Source organism: Zingiber officinale, chromosome 9B (assembly GCF_018446385.1).
Source record: "Zingiber officinale cultivar Zhangliang chromosome 9B, Zo_v1.1, whole genome shotgun sequence".
Lineage (NCBI taxonomy): Eukaryota > Viridiplantae > Streptophyta > Magnoliopsida > Zingiberales > Zingiberaceae > Zingiber > Zingiber officinale.
In genome coordinates, this window is record NC_056003.1 from 46,075,449 (window position 1) to 46,088,671 (window position 13,223).

General features: G+C 39.2%; 1 non-coding gene across 1 annotated transcript; it reads left to right on the top strand.

The window, feature by feature from the left end:
- The first annotated feature begins 4,994 nt into the window (after positions 1-4,994).
- On the top strand, positions 4,995-5,100 carry LOC122025911. Its single transcript, XR_006123924.1, has one exon. It is a non-coding gene; the product is annotated as a small nucleolar RNA R71 (small nucleolar RNA).
- Positions 5,101-13,223: the final 8,123 nt, after the last annotated feature.

Below are 13,223 nucleotides of genomic sequence, written 5' to 3' on the forward strand. Positions count from 1 at the left end.
AAAAAAAATTCAAAGTGTTTTCAAGACAGTTTGTAAAGCTGATTTTTCAAAGTATTTTCAAAAACTTTAAGGCACTGTATATAAGTCTTTTTACAAGGCTAATAAGGTTGAAAATCCTTTAAAATCTACTAATTTTATAAACTTTAAAGTTTTCCAAAAAAAAATTGAAAATACTAAGTTCTCTAAAAAAATTTTAAAAGATTTAATGTTAAAGTTCTCCAAGATAAAAGTTAAAATGCTAAATGTTGCAACATTAAAAATTGTTTTAAAGTAGTTTGGAAAAATTTAAACAGTTTTCAAAATAATTTTTCAAGACATGTAATAATTTTAAAAATAGATTTTTGAAAAGTAAAACGGAATGTTTTCAAAGTTTCGTGGACTTATTTATCCTCCCCCTGAACCTGAGAGGACTTCAAAATAATATAATCAACTATAAATTATCCTTAACTGTCTAACCGTTGGTTACTAATTAATTATCAGAAGATGGTAGTGTTCATTTTGTTAGTTAGGTTAAGTCTTTTTATCCAGTTAGTATTTGACTAATCTGGATTACTTAACCCAATCACTATAAATTTGGTATTTAACATCCAGACTTATGTTGATGCACTGATATAAGCATCTTAAGTCTAAGCAAGATGCATATGCATCTCATCCCTTTCTAAGTTTGGAATACATAAACAAGGTAGCCCTAATGTGTTGGTAAGATGCTCAAGTCCTAAATCTATAGGAGCATGCTTTCTATGGATTTGATCTACACTAAAGCTAAAATTGATTTTGAAAATTCTAAAAGTAGGGAATTTTGAGAAAAAATAAATAAAGAATTTTGCCCTAGAATTTGAAAAGAAATTAAAAAATAATATTGAAAATATTGGTCCTAGTCTATTAAATACATTCCTAATTTTACCAATTAGACTGAGAAAAACTAACTAAAAATAGTAAGTTAAGTCATATACAATGCATAATAATGTATGTAATACAATCAGGTCTGATCATCATCAGCAGGTGGTGGTAGGGGTTGCTTAGGAGCGCGCAGAGCCTGAAGAATATGATGAAATCTGTTGGTCATGTCGTCTCAGAGGGAATTAAATCTAGTGGTCACCTCCCCCCGGAGTGTGCTGAATCTGTCTGAGACTGACTGCCGAAGCTGAGCGGAGGACTCCTCAAGTTGAGAGAGTCGATCCTCGACAGATAGAGAAGTCGAGGGTTGGGTCGAGATCGAAGGCTGGTCCGAAGTAGGAGCATACCCAAAAATCTCCTCAATTGTAAACTCTGGCCACTCCTCTCCCTCGAATGGAATAGGTGGAAAGTCATCCTCAGCCTCGACTGGTATGGCTAGCGACGACCCACCTCTCTAGGCTAGAACCCCCTAAGCAGTGATGTTTATATGAACTAGGGCTAGCTGACGCTAACTAAACTCATCATATGCACTAAGGGAGCTAGACGTACCCTGGGTCATATCTGCTCGTATGGTTGAAAATATGTATATCAAGACGTGACAATAGGGCATATGAACCTGATACCTAGTGATGAGACTGGATGCATGTATGATGTTATGAAATATATATAATGCAATGTCAATATCTAGATGCTGACAAATGGCATAAAAAAAGGAGTGGGACGGTTGCATCATCGCAACGTCGCAATATGTGATCGGTAGAATGCATGTAGTCAGAACTCGATATAGGATATAGTCTTGGACCCTAAGGGAGAGTGACCTAAAGTCAGTCACTGTAGGTAGTCTCTCCTCCCAAAAAAAATATATATAGATAGTATCTAATTTAATATGGGAGTACGGCTCACCAAATGACAGATCCCTACTAGGGTAATACAAAAATAGGCATGCTGACCTCCTAAGTCCTAAACTATCATATAATAAGATGGGAGAAAAGTGAAAATACTTTCCACCAACTCTGGTGGAGTAAGTCATGCATCAGGTCATCTATTTTTTCTAAGTTGTTATAGAATTGAGCACACAAGTTAAGATTTACTGCATGAGTTCAGTAAATCAGTTTTGCTAACTGGGAATGCTCAATGACCTGTGTGATGGGGGTGCAGTACTAGGTAAAAAAAGGTTCTATTTGTTAGGGTCGGTTGATGCTAGAGGGGGGGGGGGTTGAATAGCTCATCACGCTCCGGTTGCTTGCTTTGTGATAATGAAATGCAATGAAAATACACACAAAGCGCACTCACAACACTAACACTAGGATTTACTTGGTATCCACCTCAAGTAGAGGTAACTAATGCAAGGATCCGGCCCTCACACACACATCCACTAAGAAAACTCTCCTTTTCAGTAACTACCGGAGGTGGAGAAACCTCGTACAATCTACTCACAACAAGATACACTCAAACAAGAAGAAAATACACAAGTGTATAAATAAAAACCTTTTCTTGCTTGCTCTTGTTGATGTAGATCACCTCTTGACTCTTAGAAGTACACCAGCACTTATCCCCAAGAAGCTTCAAGAACTGGCAGAAAGATCGTCAGAGAGAATCATGTGTGTCAGGGGAAAAAGCTCTGCGGAGAAGAAGCTCGCTAATGGCTATATACTTCGTGCTTCTAGGGCTCCCAATCGATTGGGCATGCTCCCAATCTATTGCCACGTCCATCGCTCACTACCTATGCAGCAGTCACATCCAATCGATCGACCAATCGATTGGGGGAGGCTTGAATCGATCAGTCACTGATCGATTCAGCCTCCCTCACGCCCATGCGCGAGAAACAGACACCAATCGATCCACCAATCGATTGGCGGTGCCCAATCAATCGGCTAATCGATTGAGAAATATTCTGTTTGTGCGATATAAGCTCCCAATCGATCAGCTGATCAATTAGGCTAGCCTTCACTCGCGCACACAACCAATCGATCGACTGACCGATTGAACTACGGTCCAATCGATTGGTTGATCGATTGGCCTCCCTTTGACTTACTTAAATCAAGTGTAGGATCTCCAATTCCAACATCCGATTAACCGTGACATATTGGAACTCCTTGTGCCTAGCATCTGGTCAACCTTGACCTGCTGAGACTTTTCACCAAGTGGTCGGTCAATTCTTTGACCCACTTGGACTTTTCTCCATGTGCCAAGTGTCTGGTCATCCTTGACCCACTTGGACTTACCGTCTCGTGCCAAGTATCTGGTTAATCCTTTGATCTACTTGGGCTTCCAACATCAATATCCTCAATAGGAGAATCAACAATAGGAGGATCACTGACTTCATTTACATTCTTAAGTTGATCTACCACATCACATTCATCATCTAAAAATTTAATTTCACTATAACAACCTGTAAACCCAGGAGGTAGATCTGAAAACTTATTATTCACTACATTATCATCACAATCCTCATCTAAAGAGTCTTCATCTGAATATACATCAAGAAATCTGCACTCAATCATATTTGGATCACAGAATTTGCTAGGATCTTTATCTTCATTGACCCTCACTAGCCTTTGTGGAAAAGGAACCCTTAGTGAAGATCTTGGGAAAGGTACTTCCTTTTTCCCATAACTCCTTTGAGCTTGCGGAGGAGGTCTAACTTAACTATCTAGTGTTGATGTGATTAATCATTGAGGGAAGGGTACTCGTGGCCTTTGTGAACTTCCTGGAGTAATGGAACTGAGTTCTTGTGATCTTCTATTGTTCTTCTCCTCAATTCTAAACAAATCCTTCTTCAGAAGTTCTTCATAATTTTTGTCACTTCTCAACTTAATATCATTATCATTTACACTAGATCTTGTCTGTGTAGGAGGAAGGTCTTCTTTGAACCATTTTGAAACTATGATATTAATCTTTGCCCCCAAATGTTTGAACACCTCATTCTGTGACTTGTGAATTTCAACATTTTTGGGTGGTTGAACTTCATTGTGTTTGACAGACTCTCTTACATTTATGGATTGCACGTCTTGAATTCTTGAGGGAGATTCTATCCTGTTGGAACCCCAATGTGTTTTGATGTGATCAAACAAGCTAAGTTAGGTCCTGCGTTTGTTTAACCCTTGTGTCTAAGTGTGCAGGAGCTTAGGAACACATGAAGTCGAGCGGAAGACGCGGCTAGCGAGAAGGACGGCACGGGAGAGAGCCGATGGGCTCGGTGCGTCCGAGGGACGAGGTGACCGCGGAAGTGTACACCGGTGGACGAGAAGAACGTGCGCGACGTTCGAGGGACGAGAAACAGGGAAGGAAGGCTGCTCGAGAAGAAGGCCGGAACTTGGGTTCGGGTGAGCCCTATTCCGGATGGCCGAGATCACCCAAGCTAGCGGAGCCGGAGCGAACAAGACCCGGACCGAGATGAGCTGAACAGGAGGTGAGAAAGTCAACGTTGTTGACTTTGGGCTCTGGGGCGCCCGGAGCCCTCTGGGGCGCCCGGAACCCTTCCGAGCGCCCGGACCTGGATTTTGACCAGGATCGTGTCAAACGCGATCTGATCATTGGGGGATAAAATTTTATCCCCCCAGGGCGCCCGGAACCCATTCGGGGCGCCCCGACCAGTGCTATAAATATAGCACTGATCTGCACAGTCAGGATAACTCACTTGTAATCAATTCTTTCTGTGCTTTCAGTTGTGTTCTTTTCATTTGTGCTGTCAACGTTGTAAAGAGGCTTCTCCGCCCAGAGGAGATCATAGTGCGCTTACTTTCCTTGGATTAGCAATCCTCTGATTGCAAACCAAGTAAATCTCTGGTGTATGATTCCTTTACTTAGTCTCTACTTTTTATTACAAGTGTTTATGATATAGTTGAAATCCGAGAAAGGTTCGAGTTTTATTTTGTAGGGCAATTCACCCCTCCCCTCTTGCCGGCCTCCAAGGGGACCAACACATTCAACTTTTGTTCGACCATTCATGGAGGTTCAATGTCACTTGATCAATTAACGTATATGCTTTATCTACACTCTTGTCCATAAAAGAACCTCCAGCTGATGAATCTAACAAACACTTATCTGAAAAAGAAATTCTCCTATAGAATATGTGCAAAGTTAGCCATTTTTCCAAACCATGATGAGGGCACTGTCTTTGTGGACTGTTGAATCTGTCCCATGTTTCAAATAATGATTCTCCATATGCCTTAGCAAAATTTGTAATGCAATTCCTCATATAAATTGTTCTACTTGGAGGGAAAAAATGATTCAGAAATTGCTTCTCCAATTGTTTCCAACTTGTGATGCTTTGAGGACAGAGAGAATATAACCAAGTCCTTGCTTTATCCTTGATACTAAAATGAATGTCATTAATCGAACTGCATCCGCTGACACTCCTTCACAGTTCACCATATCACAAAGTTCTAGAAATGTCTCAAGGTACAGATAAGGACTTTCTGATACTTCTCCAAATTTATGACCTTGTATCATGAAAATTAACTCTGGGTCTTAGTTGAAAACTTTCAACTTCAATATAAGGTTGCACAATGGGAGATAAAAATCTTACAGAAATGGGTGCAGAAAAATTTCTTAAGGGCCTACTTGATATGTTAGTACTCATGGATATCTAAGAAAAATTATGAGAAAGAACAAAAATGAAGAATTAAAGACAAGAAATAAAATGCTATATAAAAGCAAGAAAGAAAATGCAAAATTTAAATTGCAGGAAAGAAAGTGCATAATGAAAACAAGAAAGAAAATGCAAAAAGAAAAAGAAAAAAAAGTCTAGAGTAACTCATATGCTAATCAACTAATGTTAATCGAAAACAGTCCCCGTCAACGGCGCCAAAAACTTGTTACGCACCGCAAGTGTACGGTTACTTAGTCTGTAATAAAAAGATATCGAATCTACAAGAACTATTGATTAAGCACTAGTTAACTTCACACGGCGAATTATCTAGACAGTCTAAAGTTGTTAACAAACTCTAAAGAGAAAGAGAAGAGAAAAGAGAGAGAGTAGAGAGATAGAATGAGCGTAGTGAATGGAGGATGATAGATTCTAGGATTTATGTTTCCTTGTAATGCTAGGCGATGTTTCATAGATTGTTTTGTTTCTATCCTCTATGTTCATGCTCTTGTAGACTCTCCCGTGCAGTGGATAAGACGGCATGATCTCCTACTCCATGTCCTATGCTACTAAATGGAAGTGATTCCTATGAAGTCCGTTAGCGGGACAGCCCTGTCACGATGCCCCTCGGTCATACAACACAGAAACACACTAACACACAATAACATAGGAATAGAAAAAGATATTACGCCTGATCCCCTACTTCCTTGTGGAGATTTGCTTCTCCTTTCAAGGTGATACCCTAGACGTCCATTAGCGGGGCAGCCCTGTCACGACACCCCTCGGTCATACAATCTAGTGTATCCCTCTTATGGGATTAACAATTCTACACAACTATTTGATAAAACATGAAAAAGATATATATATAAGCATTCACACACACATCATCATCAAACATGAACAAGGCATCAACAAGTCATTGAATAGAATCATGGAAAATCTACATATTTTTACATCATCCATCACATCACAAATACTCCCTGCATCCTAGATCTAGAGATCTACCCCATTGCAAGAGAATACAACCAAGAAACAAGACATAAAGCAATCTACAACTCAAAATATAAGGAGAAGAGAAGAGAAAGCTTATCCATGTAGCGCTGGTCTTCTTGGATGCAATCCTTGCTCCAGAGGTGGACAGATCGGCGAAAGATGGAAGATCTAGGGTTCCCCCAAGGGGGAGAACCCTTCCCCAAGTAATGGGGAAGAGCCTCTTTTATAGACTAGGCAAGGGCACCACACGGCCCGTGACATGGTCGTGTGGCCTTCACACGGCCATGTACACTTTCTTCTCTGGAGGTGTGACATGGTCGTGTGGCTCACACAGCCATGTTATTTTTCTTCTCTGCCAAAACCACATGGCCGTGTGGAATCACATGGCCTGAAACATCTTGCTCTCTAGAAATATTGCATGGTCGTGTGGATCACACAGCCATGGACCATGTGGCTCACACGGTCGTGTGGAGCTCACACACCCCTTGCATGGCCCTTAGCATGGCTCTGCATGAGTATGTCTCATTGCAACATCTTTTACACCATCAAGATGGGGTTTTCTCTAGTTGAAGTCTTCATCGAAGTTGTAGATATTGAAGTCATCTACAAATTGGTATAAAGAACAGCCCAAAACTCCAACTGAACACAAAGTTATATCCATTATACTTTTGGTCTGCAGTGCTGAAAATTCCACACGGCCATGTGACATTCACACGGCCTCAACGCACCCCCCCACACTGCCATGTGGTCTCCACATGGCCAGAACTTGGAAAAACTTAGTTTTCGCATGACCGTGACACTTTAGAAGCTCTAGACTTCATTTAAGCTCCGTTTTTGCTCCAAATCTCGTCTTACCAATCAAAACAAGCAAAGAGCATATCTCCGAATAGAATATAATGGAAGTATGACACTATAATGAAATAGGGTGCGATAAGCATACATTATATGAATAAAGTACAAGTATATGTGCGTCAAAGTATGCATAAAAGTGTATATAATCTACGCACATCATCTATCAAACTTTAACCACTTGGACATGATTCACCTATCCTCCAGCTAGGACTTTGTCTGTCAAGCCTTAACCACTTGGACTTGATTCACTTAGCATCTAGATAGAAATTTATTGCTTGGTCTCCAACCAAGACTTAGCTCATGCTTGACTCCCAATCAGAACTTCAAATGCCAAGTTCCATTAAGACTCAGTCACTATTTGGTTCAAAACCAAGACTTCAATATATGTCAAGTAACTTGCACTTGCAAACTTGACACAATTAGTTTGATCATAACTAACCAAACTTCAGCCTTAGTCATATATCAAAACTATGAGTTAAATATTGTGCACCTAATACCAACAACAGGGTCTAACATGGTCAGTTCGTGCCATAGAGCACAGTCATGCCACGACTCAATAGAGATTTTAAGCCCCTTTTTGGCTATGTCTTCCCCCACTTCAAAGCCATGCTTATAATATACTAAAAATATAGATAAAGATTTAAAATAATTAAAATTTAAAATAATTAAATTATTTTAAGAAAAATAAATATACTTTAGTGGATAATTTATTAGGAATTAAGTTGATATGAATTTATAAAAATTTATTGAATTTTTTTAGATTTTAAAGAAATCATTTTAGATTTATAGGGATAAATGGGTAAGATATAAAGCCTACTTAAAATATCCAATTAAAGTGTGAGTTGATTGAAATATAAACTTAGGTTTTAATTAGTTTAACCTAAGTTTTAATTTTTAAATGCTTGTCATTGTTCCTCCCACCCGAGCATCGACGCGGGCGACGCGAACCAAGTTCGTTGTCGTAGCTACCCACACGAGCCCGCTGCCACCTCCCTTGGCCGATGCATGCTTTCTGTCCAACTCCTTCCCTATTCATCGTTGTCCTAGCGACCTAAGTAGCGCACTACCGTAGTCGTCGCCAAGGACTTGGTATCCTCGACAGTCTTCCGACAAAGATATAACCTCTACCGAAATGCCTTAGCTATCACCGCTCCTCTTCACTGCCGCTCGAAGTCGTGCGAGCGATCAGTGTCGCCCTTACGCATTGATTGTTGGTGCCACTGTCCATGCAAACAGCCACAAGAGTTTGAACACCTCTTACTGAACTCCCTCCCGGCCACTTGCCTTCCAGTAGCCACGAAGGACGTTGGACAACAAGGAGAAAGGGCTCTCCTAGCTCACTGTCGCGATCTCCTAGCCCCTGGCAGCTCTTCTTGCTGCCCTATGCTACTGTTTCGGCCATCAATTATAGGTGTTAGAACATAGTTATTGTCAGACCTACTGCCCGTTGCCAGCAACAAGGATTCTAGCCCATCGACATTGATTTTATTGTTGTCGTCCCTGTCCGGTCTAGCACGATTACGTGCCAACAGCCATCGACCCACTGCCAGAGAAGAGGACGCCGCCATCAATCATCTCCCACCGCCATGAGACTATTGGTCCCTTGTGGCCAGCAAGAGGGAGATGAATTGCCCTACACAATAAAAACAAACACCTTTCTCGACTTTGAAAATAATAATAAATCACTTGTTCAAAAAGAAAGAAGAGGCAAATCATTTATTTGGTTTGCAATCAGGGGATTGCTAATCCAAGACGTTAAAAGCTCACTATAAATCTCCTTCAGGTGGAGAAGCTTTTTACAGTAGTTAAAGCACTCAATTACAAATCTAAACAAAAGAAAAATCGTTTACAAGTGATGTCTTTAGCTACTGGAATCAGGGCTTTATATATAGTCTTGATCGAGGCGCCTCCAAGCACCTGGACGTGGATAAAACTTTATCCACATCGCACTGGATCCCAACAGGTGGCATATTGATAAACTTTCTAGTCCATGCGATTGGACCCGCTCCGGGCTCCCGGACCCGCTTAAATCTGATCCACAGTCGAGGGCGCCCTTGGCACCCGAAGTGGTCCGGGCACTCGGACCAACTCCGGGTGCCTAGACTCCAGGCGCCCAGACTACAGTCAATAGCAAGTTGACTTTTTGCCCATCTTACGCTTTGGCTCCGCTCGTTTGGGTGATTTCGGCCATCCGGAATAGGGCTCACCCGAACTCATTTTCTAGCCTTCTTGAGCAACCTTCCACTCTGGCTTCTCGTCCCTCAGAACCATTGTGTGCTTCCTTCTTGTCCACCAGCGTACTCTTCTGTAGCGCCTCATCCCTCGGAGGCACTAAGCCCATTGACTCTCTCTTATGGCATCCTTCTCGCTAGCTGTGTCTTACGCTCGACCTCCTGTACTCCAAAGTTCCTGCACACTCAGACACATGGCATCAAAACATAACAGGACCTAACTTGACTTGGTTGATCACATCAAAACTACCACGGGGTACTTACAATCTCGCCTTTTTGATATGAGCAACCCAAGTTAAGTTAGGGTAAACTTAAAAATAGATAACAGGAAAAATAGCAAGTATAAATTTTTGCATTTAAGAAAAAAATGTGCAAAAATCAAAATATTGCCCTCCCCCTAGATTTAACCTTTACTTCTCCCCTTTGATCACATTAAAAATAGGGGTAAATTGTGAACATAACTTGAAATAAATTTAAAACAAAGTCTAAGGGATAACACAACATTGACTTTCATCTAGAAAATCATGAAGTTTAAATTTTGAAAAATCTAGATTTTTACAATTTATAAATCAATTTTGGAAAAAAAATAATTTAAAAAATATCTTTAATTATGGAAAAATTATGAAAATATTTGTAGTGGTAAAACCGACATAATCAAAGCTAAACAAAATCACTAAATTATGAAATTGATTTAAGAAGAAATAAAATATTTTCTACAAAAAGTTGTATTTTAAAAAAAAATGTTTAAAAATAGTTTCCAAGCTCAAAAAAATTGTGAAATTTTTTTTCAAAGTGAAATAGAGCCTGCATTTTTACAGGAAAAATAAATTTTCAAGAAATAAATTTTTGAGAATTTTTAATATTTAAAAATTTGTGTTTGGATAATTAATTCATAGAAAATTCACCAATCAAAAAAAATTCAGAAAAATTTTCTTAGATAAAAAAATGATAAAGTTTCACAAAAAAATGAATTTTGTAGAAAATAATACTGCGAGATATTTTAAATTTGAGAAATATAAATTTGTTAAAAAAATTCAAAGAGAAATAATATAATGGTCAAAAAAATTAAAAAAATTTCCATAGATGAGTAATGAAATTCTCTTTCTCAGAAAAAAAAAATAAATTCTAATTAATTTTTAACAGAAATCATGCAAAGAAATTTATTTGAAAGCATTAGAAAAAAACTTTAATTCAATTAAAAAATAGGGCATGTGAAAAAAATAATTTAGGTACGATTTTGGAACTCAATATAAATTTCTTCCAACAAGATTAATCAAAAATTTCTTAGGGATATATTTTGATGATAACGTTCTGATTCGGCCCATGTGATATCTAATATGTCATTTGAGTTCTTGAAAAATTTTAAAATTTGAAAGAATAGCATTCAAGCATGCAAAAATTTTCAATTTTTATATTTGTTCTTTTAAATTTTCATTTTTTATTTTTAGTTTGTCGAAATCTTCTAATCGACAGGATGTTGCTAAGGTTAGTTTTAGTTCCTCATTTTCCTTTTTAAGTTTTCTATTTTCAATTCTAATTTATAGAAATTTTTTGACAACATTTTTATAAACTTGAATAACTGCTCAGGAGATAGAGACCATACCTGACTTACCTTATCGATTTATAATGCCCCCTATAGATTTGTTTTCCTCTGACATTGCTCCCCTTCATCGATGCTTTCGATGCTCATTTCGAAAGAGCTTGGTTCATTTTCTTCTCCTTGATGACTTCCCATCAGTGCAAGTTCGACGTGTGCTTCGATCTCTGACTCTGACGATGTTTCATCCCACGTCGCCTTTAGGTTTCTATGCTTTGTCTGGATCGGCTTTTTGTTTTTATCCTTGGTCTTCAATTTTGGGAAGTTGTCTTTGATGTGCCCTACTTCATTGCAATGGTAGCATCTTACCTTTCTTTTCTTTCTTTTACCCTGAACTTGATTAAACTTATTAGTTTTAATAAACTTTTTGATTTTTATTACCATAAAAATTGTTTCATCATCATCGAGAGTTGTTTCAGATTTTGATTCATCCATTTTTGCCCTTAAGGTAATGTTGTGCTTGGGCTCCTTATTCAGATATGCACATCTAGTTTCATGTACTTTAAGTGTAGAAAATAATTCTTCTAATGTACATACTTCTAAATCCTTAGAGATGTAATATGCATCTACTGAGGTTGACCCTTCGGGAGTCTTAGAAAATGCGTTAAGCATGTACTATAGTGAATCTCAGTTGGTTACCTGTTCTCTGAGATTCATGAGTCTGGTGATGAGTTCCTTAATCCTTGAGTAGAGGTGTGCGACGGTTTACCTTCTTCTAATCGGAAGTTGTTGATCTGGTTCCGGAGTATGTCTCGTCTAGCGAGTTTTGCCTCCGAGGTCCCTTCGTGTAGTTTCAGGAATTTCTCCCATAGCTCCTTGGCTGACTCGTAGGTTCTGATCCGATTGACTTCTTATGACGGTAAAATGCTCAGCAGATGGAACTCTACCTTGTCGTTTGCCATGAAGTCAGCTTGCTCCTTCTTCGTCCACTAATATTCTTCTTTATCCTTCGGTACTGTAAAATCATATTTCATAATAATTAATAATTGAACATTTGTTTTAAAAAAATGCCTTCATCTTCTTTTTTCAGTTCGCGAATTTTTCCCTTAAACTTCGGTGGATAGATACTAGGTCCGGCCATCTCTTGTGCTTCGATCGACAATTAGTCCTCTTGAAGTGATTGGCCTCTGATACCACTTGTTGATCCATTGCGGCCAGCAAGAGGGGGGGGTGAATTTCCCTACATAATAAAAATAAACACCTTTCCAGACTTTGGAAATAATAAAAACCACTTATTCAAAAAGAAACTAATTAACAAAAAGAAAGAAGAGATAGATCGTTTACTTGGTTTGCAATCAGGGAATTGCTAATCTACAACGTTGAAAGCTCACTATAAATCTCCTTCAAGCGGAGAAGTCTTTTATAGTAGTTAAAGTACTCAATTACAAAGCTAAACAAAAGAAGAATCATTTTCAAGTGTTGTCTTTAGCTTGTGGAGTCAGGGTTATATTTATAGCCTTGATCAAGGTGTCTGGACGGGTTCTAGGCGCCTGGACATGAATAAACCTTTATCCATGTCGCACTGGATCACAACAGGTGGCATATCGATAAACTTTCTACTCCAGGCGCCTGGACCCGCTCCAGCTGCCCAGACCTGCTTAAATCTGATCCACAGTCGAGGGCACCCTTGAGGGTGTTAGGGTCGAAATATGCTAGAGGTGGGGGTGAATAGCTCATCGTGCGCTTGCCGTCTTGTCGTCGTTTGTTTATTGGTGATGATATGTAGCGGAAAATACAAGAAACACAAATACAACGCTAACACGAAGGATTTACTTGGTATCCACCTCAAGAAGAGGTGACTAATCCAAGGATCCACACACGACACACATTCTCCACTATGAAAACACTCCTTTACGGTAACTACCGAAGGCGGAGAAGCCCTACAACACTCTCAGTACAAGAAGAAAGAAAGGGAAGCAAATACAATAGAAATCTTACAAGATTTACACTTGAAACCCTAACCCTATCTTCTTCTTCTTGCCGTAGATCGCCTCTTGACTTGGACGTGCACAAGCACTTACCTCTAAGAAACTTCAAGAATTGGCGGTGAGAGCTCAGAGAT